We start from the raw sequence: 13,448 nt of genomic DNA, 5'->3' as shown, positions 1-13,448 counted from the left end.
AATTATTGAAAGTCTAGAGAATCAAGTTATGTGTTTATCTAAGATTAATCTTTTCTATCACAGAACATATAGTATGTAATAAGCCCCACATCAGATGCAAATACATTAATGGAAAGGAGTGCTTGAATTTTAGCTTGTCCTAATGCTTCGTTACTTGCAGTGCTTACATTCTTCACATATAAGTTAGAGCTTTTAAAAAAAGTAGAAAAATAAATGGTGACTAACAAATTGAACCGCACATACCTATCTAATTGCTCCTAAGCTCCCTTAAATGCAGATATGGCTTAATAACGCTTAAAGAACAATAACGCAAAGTAGCTTTAGTCATTGTAAGTGCCACAGCCATTCTATATTCCAAATAAACTTAGTTATTATAAAAGAGTAGGTAAATGATTTTAAAATGAAAGTTCAGAACTTGGAGACTCTCCAGACTGAAATTCTGTGTTTGTACAGGTTCCTATTTGTAAAATCTTAGTGCTAATCTTATTTCAGAGACTACAAGTGGAAGACTGGCTAAATTGTGGGGCTGGCAGCGTGATCTGAGGAGAGTGCAGTGCACTAACTGGAGCTCTGTGATTTAGGTCTTCTAATAATACACATTGAAGAAAGATTTTACAAGTGAGAGGAGCCCTGGAAAGGAAGAGAAGTAATTGCTTGGTCTCCTACAGAACCAGCCAGTTGTATCACACCTCCCTAGTTAAACCCATTTAATTTAATGAAAAAATTTCCCTTAATGGAAAAAGAAAAAAAAAAAAACAAACAAACAAAAAAAAAACCTTTGTGTTCAGTACTCTTATGGCCAAGGTTTCTGAAAATAATATTTAAGACTCTATTGTCAAAAAGTACATTTTAACTTTATGCCCATATTATTTTATACCTAAAGATATTATTCCCATAATAGTTGTTGTAGGCTGAACAGTTTCATATTGTATGAAGCAAAGATTTTTGAAATTATTTAATGACTAGTAATACTGTCGGGTTCTAGGAAAACATCCCATCTGATAGATGTGATGTATTAGGAGCAAATAAACCTCTGCTGTCCATTGGAAGCAGTGATAGAAAGCCTAGAGTTTAAACTGCTTACCCTGGCAACTGCAGCTTCAAATCTCAAACAAACAAACAAGCACAAAATGGCTACCAGCCTCCCAGTTCTCGGAATAAAAGCTTACTTTCACTAGAAGAACTCCCAGGACCACATACCCTCCACTCAGTCACAAGGATTAGACGGGCAATCTTCATATATGTACGAGGGCTTTGCAATTCTAAGTTGTTTTACATGCTAGAACTGTAAGAAGATAAGGTTTTTATTTGGTGAACAAAGTGACAGTAACTACAAATCCGCTATGGAGAGAAGAGGGGTTAAGAAGCTGCTTGTACACGGTTTTAAAAAGCTGTGAAGAAAACACGGTGGGGCCGGGCTAGGAAGAGGTAGGAGATTCATGGTCCAGGAGTCCAGTTCTTTAGATTGAACATTAGGAAACAATTAAATGGTTAATTTTATGATCTGCATTTTTGGACACAATTTTAAAAAATACTCCTGGTAGAAATGAGGCATTCAAAAATATCCCCAAATTCAGTTTTTTAAAATATTCCTAATATTCTAGGAGAAAAGACTGATAAAAATTATGTTAGAATTAGAAGGTCAAGTTGTGAGAGATTGAAAAGCCTTAACTCAAGCTGGAGGGAATTTCACAAACATTTGGGCTTTGGAACCTAGAGAGTATGCAGCCAGTGGGGAGCAGGCAAGGGCGGGCAGGTGGACCTTGCATTTACACTGCAGGAGAGGGGAGCGGAGGCTGACACTGGCTTCCTCAGTGTCCACTAGCTATACCAACAAGCTGGCCAATGTGACACAACAAAATTAAACACCTGGACTTAGGCCTTAGGTCTCTGTATGTTTAAAGCTAGCAATGAGTATGTGTTAACCCTGTTAACAAAAAAGATCACCATCCATGAGGTCATGCTACAATATTTAAATGTAAGCAATTTCAGCTGGAAAAATGCAATACAAGTTTACGGTTTAAGGTGGTGGCAATAGATAGCTTTCAACTGGAGGTGGTGGCTGACACCTGTGTTCCCAGCACTCTGCAGGCAGAGTTTAAGGTGAGCCTAAATTACCCAGACAGTGTGAGACCACCCTGGGCAATGACCATGACGACCACCACCACAAAAACCACCACCACGAAGCTTCCAGATAATTAGAACAAGATAAGAACAAGACGATTAAATATGCTAATTTCAGAACCACTCTACCAACTAAATCATAATCTCTACAGATGAGGATCCAAACTGACCTTGTTAATAGACCGTGTCACTAATGTCTGAGTATTACTGGACTAAAATCTTCCACTTTACATTTTTGAAATTTATTTGTGTGTGTGTGTGTGTGTGTGTGTGTGTGTGCAGGTACATATATGGAGACTTGATGACACCTTGCTCGGGTTGGTTCTTGTTTTTTACTATGTGGCTTCTGGAGATTGAATTTACGTCATCAGGGTTGGTAACAAGTGTTCTTACCTGCTGAGCCATCTCCTTGGCCCAACTGGACTCAGTTTTAAAGGGAGAAAACACTGTTACTTAATGGTACTCAGAACTCTTTAGAAGCAAATCCAAAGTGTAACATCTAAGGGTATACATTATTAAGGTAATGCCTTTTCTGTTCCTCGGAGGCACAGTGGCGATTCTGCGGTGTTTTAAAAAGAGACTCTTGGTTTAAAACAATTTCTTTGACTTGGCAGAGGAGATTCAATCCTAGGCGAGTCATGTGGTAACAGGTGTAGCACCCATCTTGCTGAACTTGAAATTTTTAGGCTATAAGGAATCTTATTTTGGCTTTGAAGTTGGGATGACAAATACCATATACTTGGCATGAATGTCTTTCTTGCCCTCTCTCTGTAAATGTAGATTTCTAGGCTCAACACAATACTTTATGGCAGCTGATTAAATACAGCCACACATGACATGAACCCAGTTTCCATTACTTCATCAGGGGCAGAGTACTGGAATCTATATGAACACAAAAGTTTGTGTGTATATTTACCCACATATATAGTACATATTTGTGTGGTGTAGTAAACTGATATTTAAGCAATTCATTTTATCAGTAAAGCCCGAGAAAAACTAGTTCTCCTTTAAAAACATTTCTTAGTATTTGGGATGGAACCCAGGGTTCCAAGACACCAGGCAAGTGCTCTGTCACAGAGGTGCTCTATCACAGAGGTGCGGCCCAAGAACTAACTGTGTTGTTCTGTAGTTAGAGATGGGCGAATGGGTATTTTGGAGAAGGAGGGTAATATTTCCAGAATAATCCTTGGCTATTTGAAATCACACTTCTTTTTCAATTTAGCTAATTAATAGAGCTGAGTGCAAAAGTCCAATAAGCTCTCAAGAGTTAAACACATGTGGGGAGTAACTCTTTTCTCGTTATTAGCTCCCTATGCACATGGCACTAAGTGCTGCTCATCTACTCTTTGCCTATATAATCTTCACTAGGATGGCAAGTATGGAGTAAATTATTTTTAAGTGTTATTTTTTTTAAAGATAATATACTTAATGAGTGCTTAGGAATGGTCTCTACACTGAAAGCAATGCTTCCAACTGTTAACTAAGAAGCATAAACTACATCATACAGTTTCTCTATCTTGTAAATACAGAGAAGACGCAGAAAAGTGGTGAAATAGTGTTAAGTGTTTTAAAGGAAATGAGTTTATTTTGCCTACATTATATATCCTAAGAAATAATTAGCATTTAAAGCCCTTAAGTCTGTTTACCTAACCCAAGAATCATTTATATTACATGGCATACAGTACAAATGTATAATCTGGAGGCTCAAGTAGTAATTTCTAGGTTCCTTCAGGTCTTAATATCTTATATTCAATAAGCTTGTCAGTAATTTCTGAGTGATCATTCACTTTCATTTACTAAGATTTATATGCCAGAATTACTTAATAAATTAAAAACATGCTTCAGTACCCATATTATTTTCATGATGATTTTCATGTCTTTATAATTCATCCCTCCCAGATATATCTTGAGATGGCTGGTGAAAAATGAGAGGGGATCAGAAAGGTCATTAAAAGTAATGAGTATAAAAAGATAATAAAACAATTTATCAAAAACTCTAGTCAACTTAGGAAATCTTGCTTTCAATTTGAGAGCATCTCAAAGCAGCCTAGGTAGCCTGCAGGGTACTAGTTCTAAATTTTCCTTCTTCCTACCAGGGTACTGGTTCTAAATCTTTCTTCTAGTCTCTTTGTAGGTCAGATAGAATCTCATCTGTCACAGTAGTACTTAATATTCCCAAGTCAGTAGCATCCTTTCTTCTGGGATGTGTTAGAAAAGTACATTCTTGGACTTCTCACTCCACCAGTCTCACTGCACAGAGATGCAGGTGGCTATCAGTGGTCGGAGGTTTAACAAGCACTGAAGCTGACCCAGGAAAGCTTGAACACCATCTTTCTAAAGCAATGAAGAAGAACATCGGCCTGAAAACAGAGTACTGACCCTGTGGGTAATTCAGTATGACAGGGACGGGAATAATGTGGCGAGAGTATGGAGGCAGCGTGGGCTGTCAGTCAGATGGCAGGAAGAGTTGTAAGAAACAAGCAAATCTCTCAACAATATTAGCAAGATTTATTTCCAAAGTAATTTAACATAGCCAGTTACCTTCATGTCATGAAAATCAAACTGTAGACCCATAGTGAGCAGTGATTTATCTTTTTCTGTAGCTAGGGATAGAATCAGGATGATCCATCTATGGTCCCATCACCTGAATCCTTTAAAAATTACTGATAATATTTGACATAGTCAACCAGGATTGGAGGTTTAGTTTATAATGTACACTTAAGATCAAGTAAGTTCTATTTATGAGCAGCAACGTAAACCAAGTGCTTAAGTCTTCCTTTAAACAAATGTTTCTTGGTGAGACTAATAATGCCATTTATAGGGGATGGTTTGGGATAAGATAGTTCCCAGGAACTTGGAGCGCATGTATGCTGAGTGAGGGTAGACTATGTTTTGTTATTGTTGAGGCCTATGTATGTGTCTGCGTGTCAGTTTCTGAGCAAGCCTTACCAACAGCCTGGCCTGACTGAGCACAGTCTTTGTTTTCGGTATCAGTTTGATTCAAATTTACTAGCTGGGAACTATGGAGACAACTTTTAAATCTCCAGAAAATTATAATGAAGTTAATGATGTAGTTATAGAGATTAGAAAGTCTATATGAAGGGTTCAGCAATGTAATATTATAAAGTAGGCATTAAAATATTGGTTATCAGTAATAATAAACCTTAACTGACACCTTCTCCCTTCTCCCTCTTTCTGTCCCCACACCCAACCCCAAGACAGGGTTTTATGTAGTTCAAATTGGCCTAATTTGCTATATGGCCAAGGATGATCCTGAACTTCCTATTCATCCTAAACTCTTAGCTACCTATGGTAAGGAAGCCAAGAGTGGCCGAGGGAAGGACTAGTCCTCCCTTCTTACAGTCTATACAGATCTAGCTTATTTCAAAGAGCAGTGCTGATTTTTATTATGTTTTAATTCCCATTTGAAAAAAATAAGTAGGGTGAAAGTAGGGCCACAGTGGTAGAGAAAGGGAGGTTCTTACTGAATTCCAGTAGAGTACAGTAGGTAGGAGTGAAAGAAAAGTTATTAGTGAGCTGAGCTCTAGAATTCTTTTTACACCTAGTTATAGCATGGTAAACTTTCTAGAGTATTTACTAAACAGTACAGATTTCCTATTAGAGTTCTAGATTGTGAAATCATAGGTACAAATCTTACTGTAAGTCTGAAGAACATGAAGGCCAGTATAGCAGTCCCTGAAGCAGACTAGCAAATGGCAAGAAGCGCTCTGGACTTAGGTGTCCGCTGTATACCTTGTTATCCTTATGCTTAGCTCACTATTTTATGGTTCTAATGTTTAGATCTGTTGTGAAGTTTCTGCATCTCAAGTGTGTACTTTTAGGTAAAGCTGTTTGCAGTGTTTGACAGTAGACTGAGGAAAATCTACAAGATGACAAATGGAAAGAGCTAACAAACTAAACTGTTCTCTCACGTCCCACTTAGATTCCAAACACCAAGAGAAGCAATTCAGAACTGAAAATATATCTGCTATTTTGAGGAGAGGGAGGAGAAAACAAAGAACTTTGTCTACAATAGTCAATTCTATGGAGTTTGTTCAAAGTGGACCAATTAAATTGCTACTGCGAACCACCACCAGGCCAAAGATAGGCTGTCACACGGAATGTTTTGGGAAAAAGACAATTGTATGTGCACCAGAGTTCTTAAGACAATCAAAATATTTATGTGCTTAATGTTCTTTAAAATACAGGTAGGTTACTCCTAAGTGCTATCTTTGATAAATAGTTTGTTAAGAAAGGCATCACTCTTTTAACATTGGTTGCTGGCAGGTGGTGGTAAGCGCAAAATGGCAGACTAGAGCATCTACAGGAATGGCCTATCTGCCTCACCACTCATTAAGCCTTGTACTTTTTTCTCAAGGCTTACAATATTTAATCTTTGTACACCCTCGTAAGTACAGACTTATACAACAGACGTATACTGCTCCAGATAAGCCAGTGTTCTTCCTTATGTTCAACATTAGTATTTGTAGGACAGGTTGTTCAACATGGCCAAGGAAGAAAGGATCAAAGTCAGTATCTTCTTCTCTGGGACACTATAGTGACAGTAGCCACATACCACTTAGCACTGTATTTTATGATCATTTCAGGAATAGCATTTGGACAACTGATGCTAGGTTTTAAAAATTACTATGCCATGCGGAATTTAAGAGATAAATATAAAATATATAGAAGGAACAAGCCACATTCCTTCAAAAAAGAGATGTCACATATAAAAACGTTCCCCTCAAAGAGTAAAGTAGAACACAATGATAGTATTGAGTGTAAGATGACGTAGTTAGTATGCACCAACTGGTCTTAAGGGCTGAGGACAAAACTTTACATTGTGTGGCTAAGATCTATAAATGCTATGGAACGGACACCACTGTTCTGTCTAATTTCCAGCAAGGCTATCCTTCACCTACTCACTCCTTCACACTCCACCCATGCAGAATTTAAGTTTAGAGAAGGAATATATATTTCATATGAAGAAAGTACCTAACAAGTTATATTATTTCTTTAGGGTCAGCTCATATATTATAGAATCAACTCTTACTATTTTGCCAGTTCCTCTGTTCAAGGTTAAGTAGGGACTGTGAGTACAGTATTTCTCTACTTTATATTAAATTGATTTTTTCTGTCGTAGGGAGACAATAACCTATCAGCTACTGCTCCCCGTTTTCCATTTCTTCTTACTACTTTTATGCAACGTCATAGGATCTTCAATAAATAAAATTCCAGACTATCATCCCCCAGAACTGCTCGCTCTGTAGTGGCTTCTAGTGCGAGAAATGTTGGTTTTAGTTAGCTAAAGCATTCAGATCTAGACCATTAGTTTAAGAAAGATTAACAAGAGAAACTTCTTCGAACTTATCCTCTGAACAACTCAAACACTTAAATACTGTAAGAAAATTTAAGGTTCAGTTCTTTCTTTCCTTCTGTTTAAAAAAAAAACTTACTTCCTAAAAACTAGGATGCTTTATAGAACAATTGTCAAAGCTAGATATTAGAGTGAAATAAGACAGCACGCCATTGCTATTGAGCAGCTCCTTTTGTCATGCTCACAAAAACAAGTGCCTTCCCACTGGCAACACTGACCACTATGCTCCAAGGTGTTGGCGGACGCCACTGTATTAAACAAAATCAAACAATTTTCACAAGGAAACGCAAAAATTTGTGTGCGTGTGTGTGGGGGGGTAATTTACCAAAAACACCAATATGGGAACTCTGATTAGGAATTGGAAATTATTAATTTTGTCCTAAATTTAAACACAATCGATTTTTGAAGGTAAATTTGTGTTCCGTTTGTCCATTCTCCATGAGTAGAGAAATACGCACACACCATTTGAGTTTAAACAAGTCAGTATATGCAGACCTTAGCTAGCTTTTCAGATTCAATAAAGGATGGTGAGGTACTCACTGCACAGGATGCAGGCCCCTCATGATTTTAAAAGTTTGAAAGCACTTCAAGGTGTCTTCTGACGACACCGCTCATGTTTGAGCAGTGAACTATACCACCAGTCATACAGATGTTACCATCATTTGAACCAGTGCCTTTAGTTTGCATTTTTTTTTTTTCAGGTTAGCTTACAGATACCAATCTCTCTTTTTAAAAATCCCTCAATCCATGTTTAAGATAGATTTCTAATTCTATTGAATGTTTTTGCCGTGGTTGCTCTCATTTGTAAAACTCAGTGGTTCAAGACCAGAATATTTAATGTTGCAGCTGTCTTTGCCACCTCCTTGGTAGTCAACTGAAGGGAGGTCTTCAGATGCAGACCTTGTGACCCTGAGTTACAGTGCCCCCACCAAGGAACACTGGAGAACTATTAAAATAAGTTTGCTTCTATTTTCAGGACTAGTAATAATCACCACTTTTAATTTTCTTTTGTTTAACCTTCGTTTTTCAATAGTTATATTGGCTATTTCTTATTCTTTCAGCAGATGACCTAGTTGTATTTGTAGCCTCTTACCTTCCCAAGTTATATTCTTTCCCCAAATTACAGCCCCAGGATTTCTGACAGACTCTGGCCCATTAAAAAACAAACAAGGTGGGGGAAAAAAAAAAAAAAGCCCAATTTTCTCAGGGTTAGGAAAATGGCTCCAGTGGCAGAGTGCTTGCCATTGGCATAGCCCTCAGTTCCCCAGTCCCATCTCTGTCTGTCTGTCTGTCTCTCTCTCTCTCACACACACACCAGTGCTGTAAATGACTAGGAACAGTGCTGTTTCTTTGTGTAGACGTGGATTTTAAAAGCTGCTAAATAGACTTCATACCTTTCTTATACTGATAAAATGTTTCGTGATGATGAATCAAGCAATTTCAACAAAGCCATAACATAAAATCTTTCACTACAGTTCTAATGTTTATGTACTCATAATGGCAAGGTCTTTGGATGAAAAAATAGTAGCACAGTTAGTAAAAATCGAAAGCTATAATTTGTTAAAGCTTTTAAATATTAGAGCTCCTCATTAGTGAACATACTTAACCTCATGCACCGCTTGGCTATATTATTTAATATCCAGATCCCCTGAACTAATGTATTACTTGAGAAGAAAACTAGCAGTATTTTTTTAGAGGGTAAAGACAGGGTGATATGGACGGTGAGATGGTGTGAAGAAGGAAACTAGGACGAGAAGCTGAGTATTTGTATACTTAAAGGTGAACGCAGACATCTGTAGTCTAAGTCAATACCAATGGGATTCACTTACTATTTTCTTGATGTTTTCTCTGTACAATATACAAAATGAGATGCTAACCAGATAAAATGATATTTAGTAAAAAGGAAACGATCCTTAAATGCCAGACCTACAGTTGACACTGTTAGGCATGGAAAGGTGCATTTGTTTATGCATTTAAAAGAACATATGTCTATACATGTTTACACATGAGAACGACTCTAAAAGCATAACACAAGACATTGATAACACTGGTTGCTACTTTCCATTGTCTTCTGGAGCATCTTATTATTATTATTTTGGAGGCAGTGGTTTATGTAGCTCAGGCTGCCCTCAGTGTAGCTGAGGATGACCCTGAACTTTGGTTCCTTTTGCCTTCATCTCCCTGTGCCTTGTTTATGTGATGTGGGAATCAAATCGGGGTTTTGTGCATTCAAGGCAAACATTTCACCAACTGAACTACATCTTCAGTCCCATAAATCTGGTACTATATGAGTACTGTCAGTATTCAGAAACGTTAAAATTTACTACTAAAATAAGTTTAAATGACTGAAAAATGCCATATAAGATTAAGAACCAAGACTGATTTTTTTTCCCATTATGTAAGAAAATAGTAAAAATTTCCCTAAAACCTACCTATGTATATTTGGTCATATTTTCTTTATGGTAGATTTACTGTCATCTAAAACCCCAATTTTCACACAATATTGAATTGGGAAGCACATTTTTTTCTGTACTCCAGTGCTACAGTCCTGTCAACTACAGCCTGTTACAACAGCATGCCAATGCCTTATTCTCCTCTTCCAATGAGCTAGCCATTAGCCATAGCTTCTGTACGGAAGTCAAGACATCCTTAAGGAGACATCAGAAAGATTTTAATGAATCTCATCTGGCAATGACAAATCTTAAATCTGTACCATTCTGCAGGCACAGAATCAATGTCAACTTTGGTTGATAAAATGTCCTGCCAAAGGTGTTTGGTAAAGACACACTGCAGACTAGGTGGTGACTCACTCAAGCCCTTCCCTAAAGTTTGGAAGAGGTTTTCATGGTTTCAGTGAAAGTCACTTGGAAGGAAGCAGGGGGGAAAAAACCCCCCCTCATTTTCAGACAACCAATTAAAATTCAAATTAAGTCTCATTCATTTAGATATTGAGTAAACTGTAAAACAAGTTTCAAGGAATGACAATAAATACATCAGTTTTCAATGGTAGCTGCTGATTAAAAATGAGTATCTGACAGTATATTACAATTGCATCCTCTTCAAATTGTGCAGCTCAGATAAATGTTTATTTTACTGAAAATATCTGTAAAATTACAATATAAATACATGATTATATTAAGATAGGATGACTATATATGTTTCTTATCTATAGATATAAAATGAATGCAATAAATATAGCACACTCTTGATGAATTGTTAGTACACAGTGTTTCTCAGTAAAGTACATACAACCTACTATTAAGCAACAATTATCTAGTTTTCAAATACACATCTTCAAATGGATTCAGGGTAGAAGGATACACCAAATCCCCCAGAGTCCCTTTTGAATTGATGAGAGTTAATACTTTTGCAGATTTTGAAATATCCTACTTATTTTAGCAATTTATTAAGCTTTTTCTATTCCTTACTTGAAACTTTATTTCTTTAGTCTGGTGATTTTTAAAACATAATAGCCATTCTAGGGCTGCAGCAGGTCCTATCTTTTTATTAGTAACTTAAACACATATTAACAATGAAACAGAATCATTAAAAAACTTATCTGGCCAGATTCCCCAATTTAATTTTTGGAGTATTATGGGTAGATATGATCTGAACTGTAATGCTAATCTGGATTAGAAATGGTTTTATATTATTCTAGTCCTTAATACAAATACAAAATCTACTTTAAAATTCCTTGTTAAATGACTTGAGATTTGTTTTAAAACCATCTTCTGTCCTCCTCCATTACACTGCCTTAATGGAAACCTGATACAATAGTTCTAACACAAACATGTGCATGCAAGAGATCACCCTACAGATTCTAACTACGTAGTTACTGAATCACATCCTGCCTGTCAAGTGGCATAAATGTACATCTTCTATATACAAAAGGTAAAGTGCATTATTAAATTAGTGAACTGACAGATTGTCTGCCTGGACCATATAGCTTTCAAATAGACAAATGTGAAATTCTCCCATTAGAACCAATTATTTCAAGAGGTTCTAAATAGCTTTTCCACCCTGTCATTTACCTACTTACTTATTTTTTTGGCCATGCTCTTTAGTGCAAATAAGCTTGTGTTTGACTCAAGTTTAAGGGACATGGCAGTTTGGGGCTTTAAGAAGAAAAATAATAAAATGTGGCAGGACTTGAATATCTTTATAATACATTACATCTTTTGCATATAAGCAGCACATGAGTGCTGCTTTAGTTGCTAGGAGCACACGCCAACTACTGAGGAACCCGTTTCCAGATTGTATACTATTAGCTTATATTATTACAGTTGGAGTCTGTCCACATTATGCTTGGTTACTATGTGCAAACATCATCAATATTTTAGCATTATACAGTGAACTAGTGATTTTGGTTACTAACGTCAATGCTTTTTTTTTTTTTCTTTTTTTACTTCTACCATCCATCATTTTCTTTAAAGAGTTTAATGCCTTCAAGGCAAGGATCCTGTTACTTTGAAGAATACCATGTATACTTGCAGCTCCATTTATGTTACAAATTATAATAAATAAAATTTATATTGCACAGATAAAAATAGTAGCTTATTTTATAAGATACATGGCAATACACATCCTAAGTCCAGATGTTTAAACAGGATCATAATTATGGCTAATGAAATCTTGGGAATTTTAAGTATCAAAAAAAATCATAGCATCATACCATTTTCAATGAATATATTAACTATGAAAAGGTAAACAAAAGATTAGTAAAAGTCTTAGTGATTCTAGAATGTATTCAATTGCCAGCAGTATATATATACTGGCAATTGATGTGTATACCCAATCTGTAGCTTTGAGATGGCAAGAACTTTGAAGTATACACACAAGGTAGAAAACCTGGCTATTTAACTAGTCCTTTACTTAAATAATTAATGTGAAATGAAGCTAATAATATGTATATACAATGAATTAAATATATTTATCTTCATGTCTGACGTAGTACTGTGTGTATACATGTACATATGTATATACACACTTAAACCTGATCAGACTAAAACCCAAAAAGAAACCAGTTAGTCCTAATAGACACAAGTATTTTAAGAAGAGAAGACTTTAAGAGAGAGCATACACTCACAGCGTTAGTGATAGGAACAATTGATTAATGGAATATTCACAGCTCTGGTTTGCTGAAATCTGACAGGTTGATTATTATTAATAGGCACTATGATGGGCAGCAAGAACAATCAGTAGTACAGTAATTCAAGTGCACACCACTCCTTCATATACCGAAAACTACTTTTTAAATCAAGCCTACAGCTTTGTTATTTTACAGTTAGGACTGTTTAAGAATCTTTGCTACTTTTATAGTCTCAACACCCACCATGTGCTATTGACTCTAGTATTAACATTATCTTCTAACCTTCAGCTGTTCCATAGTGACCCAGGTGGTTCACGACAATGAACTGAGTGACATTCCATCACAGTACTTCGAGAAAGGTGAAATATCATTTTCAACAACACCAGCACGTATGTCCGGGTTACTAGTTGCTTGTTCTTAACATAAATCAATGAAATTAGTTTTCTTAATTCATTCCATAGTTTCCTTAGTGACCTTAGTTTAACATGTTTGGGGAAAAGTTCTGGAGGGAAGACTGTTAAATTCTGAATTACTTATAGCATATCAGAGAAGAGCCACATTCTGACCTCAATCCTTGTAGCCAGCTCTCACCAATGAGAACTGTATTTGGGGAGTTGAAATCAGTGTCTGTCTCTCAAACTTGATTATATATAGACTTACTGTGGAGCAGTGACTGATCCCATGACAAAACACATTTCATTTAGGATAAAATGCAACCCAACAGATGAAATTTCAGTCAGTTAATAAGGGGTGTTGGTGTGTGTGTATGTGTGTGTGTGTATATATATATATAAATATATATAATACCCACTCGTTTAAAAATTGCTTGAGTGTTTAAAAATTCAGGTGGCACCTTCT

General features: G+C 36.4%; 1 protein-coding gene across 2 annotated transcripts in view; it reads right to left on the bottom strand.

Annotated features, from left to right (window-relative positions):
* Purg (purine rich element binding protein G) overlaps window positions 1-13,448 on the bottom strand; it is a 33,006-nt gene that overhangs the window by 16,914 nt on the left and 2,644 nt on the right. The window lies entirely within an intron of this gene.

This window comes from Acomys russatus, chromosome 27 (genome assembly GCF_903995435.1).
Source record: "Acomys russatus chromosome 27, mAcoRus1.1, whole genome shotgun sequence".
NCBI lineage: Eukaryota > Metazoa > Chordata > Mammalia > Rodentia > Muridae > Acomys > Acomys russatus.
The sequence above is the reverse complement of the archived record's forward strand: the minus strand, read 5'-3'. Positions and strand labels throughout refer to the sequence as shown.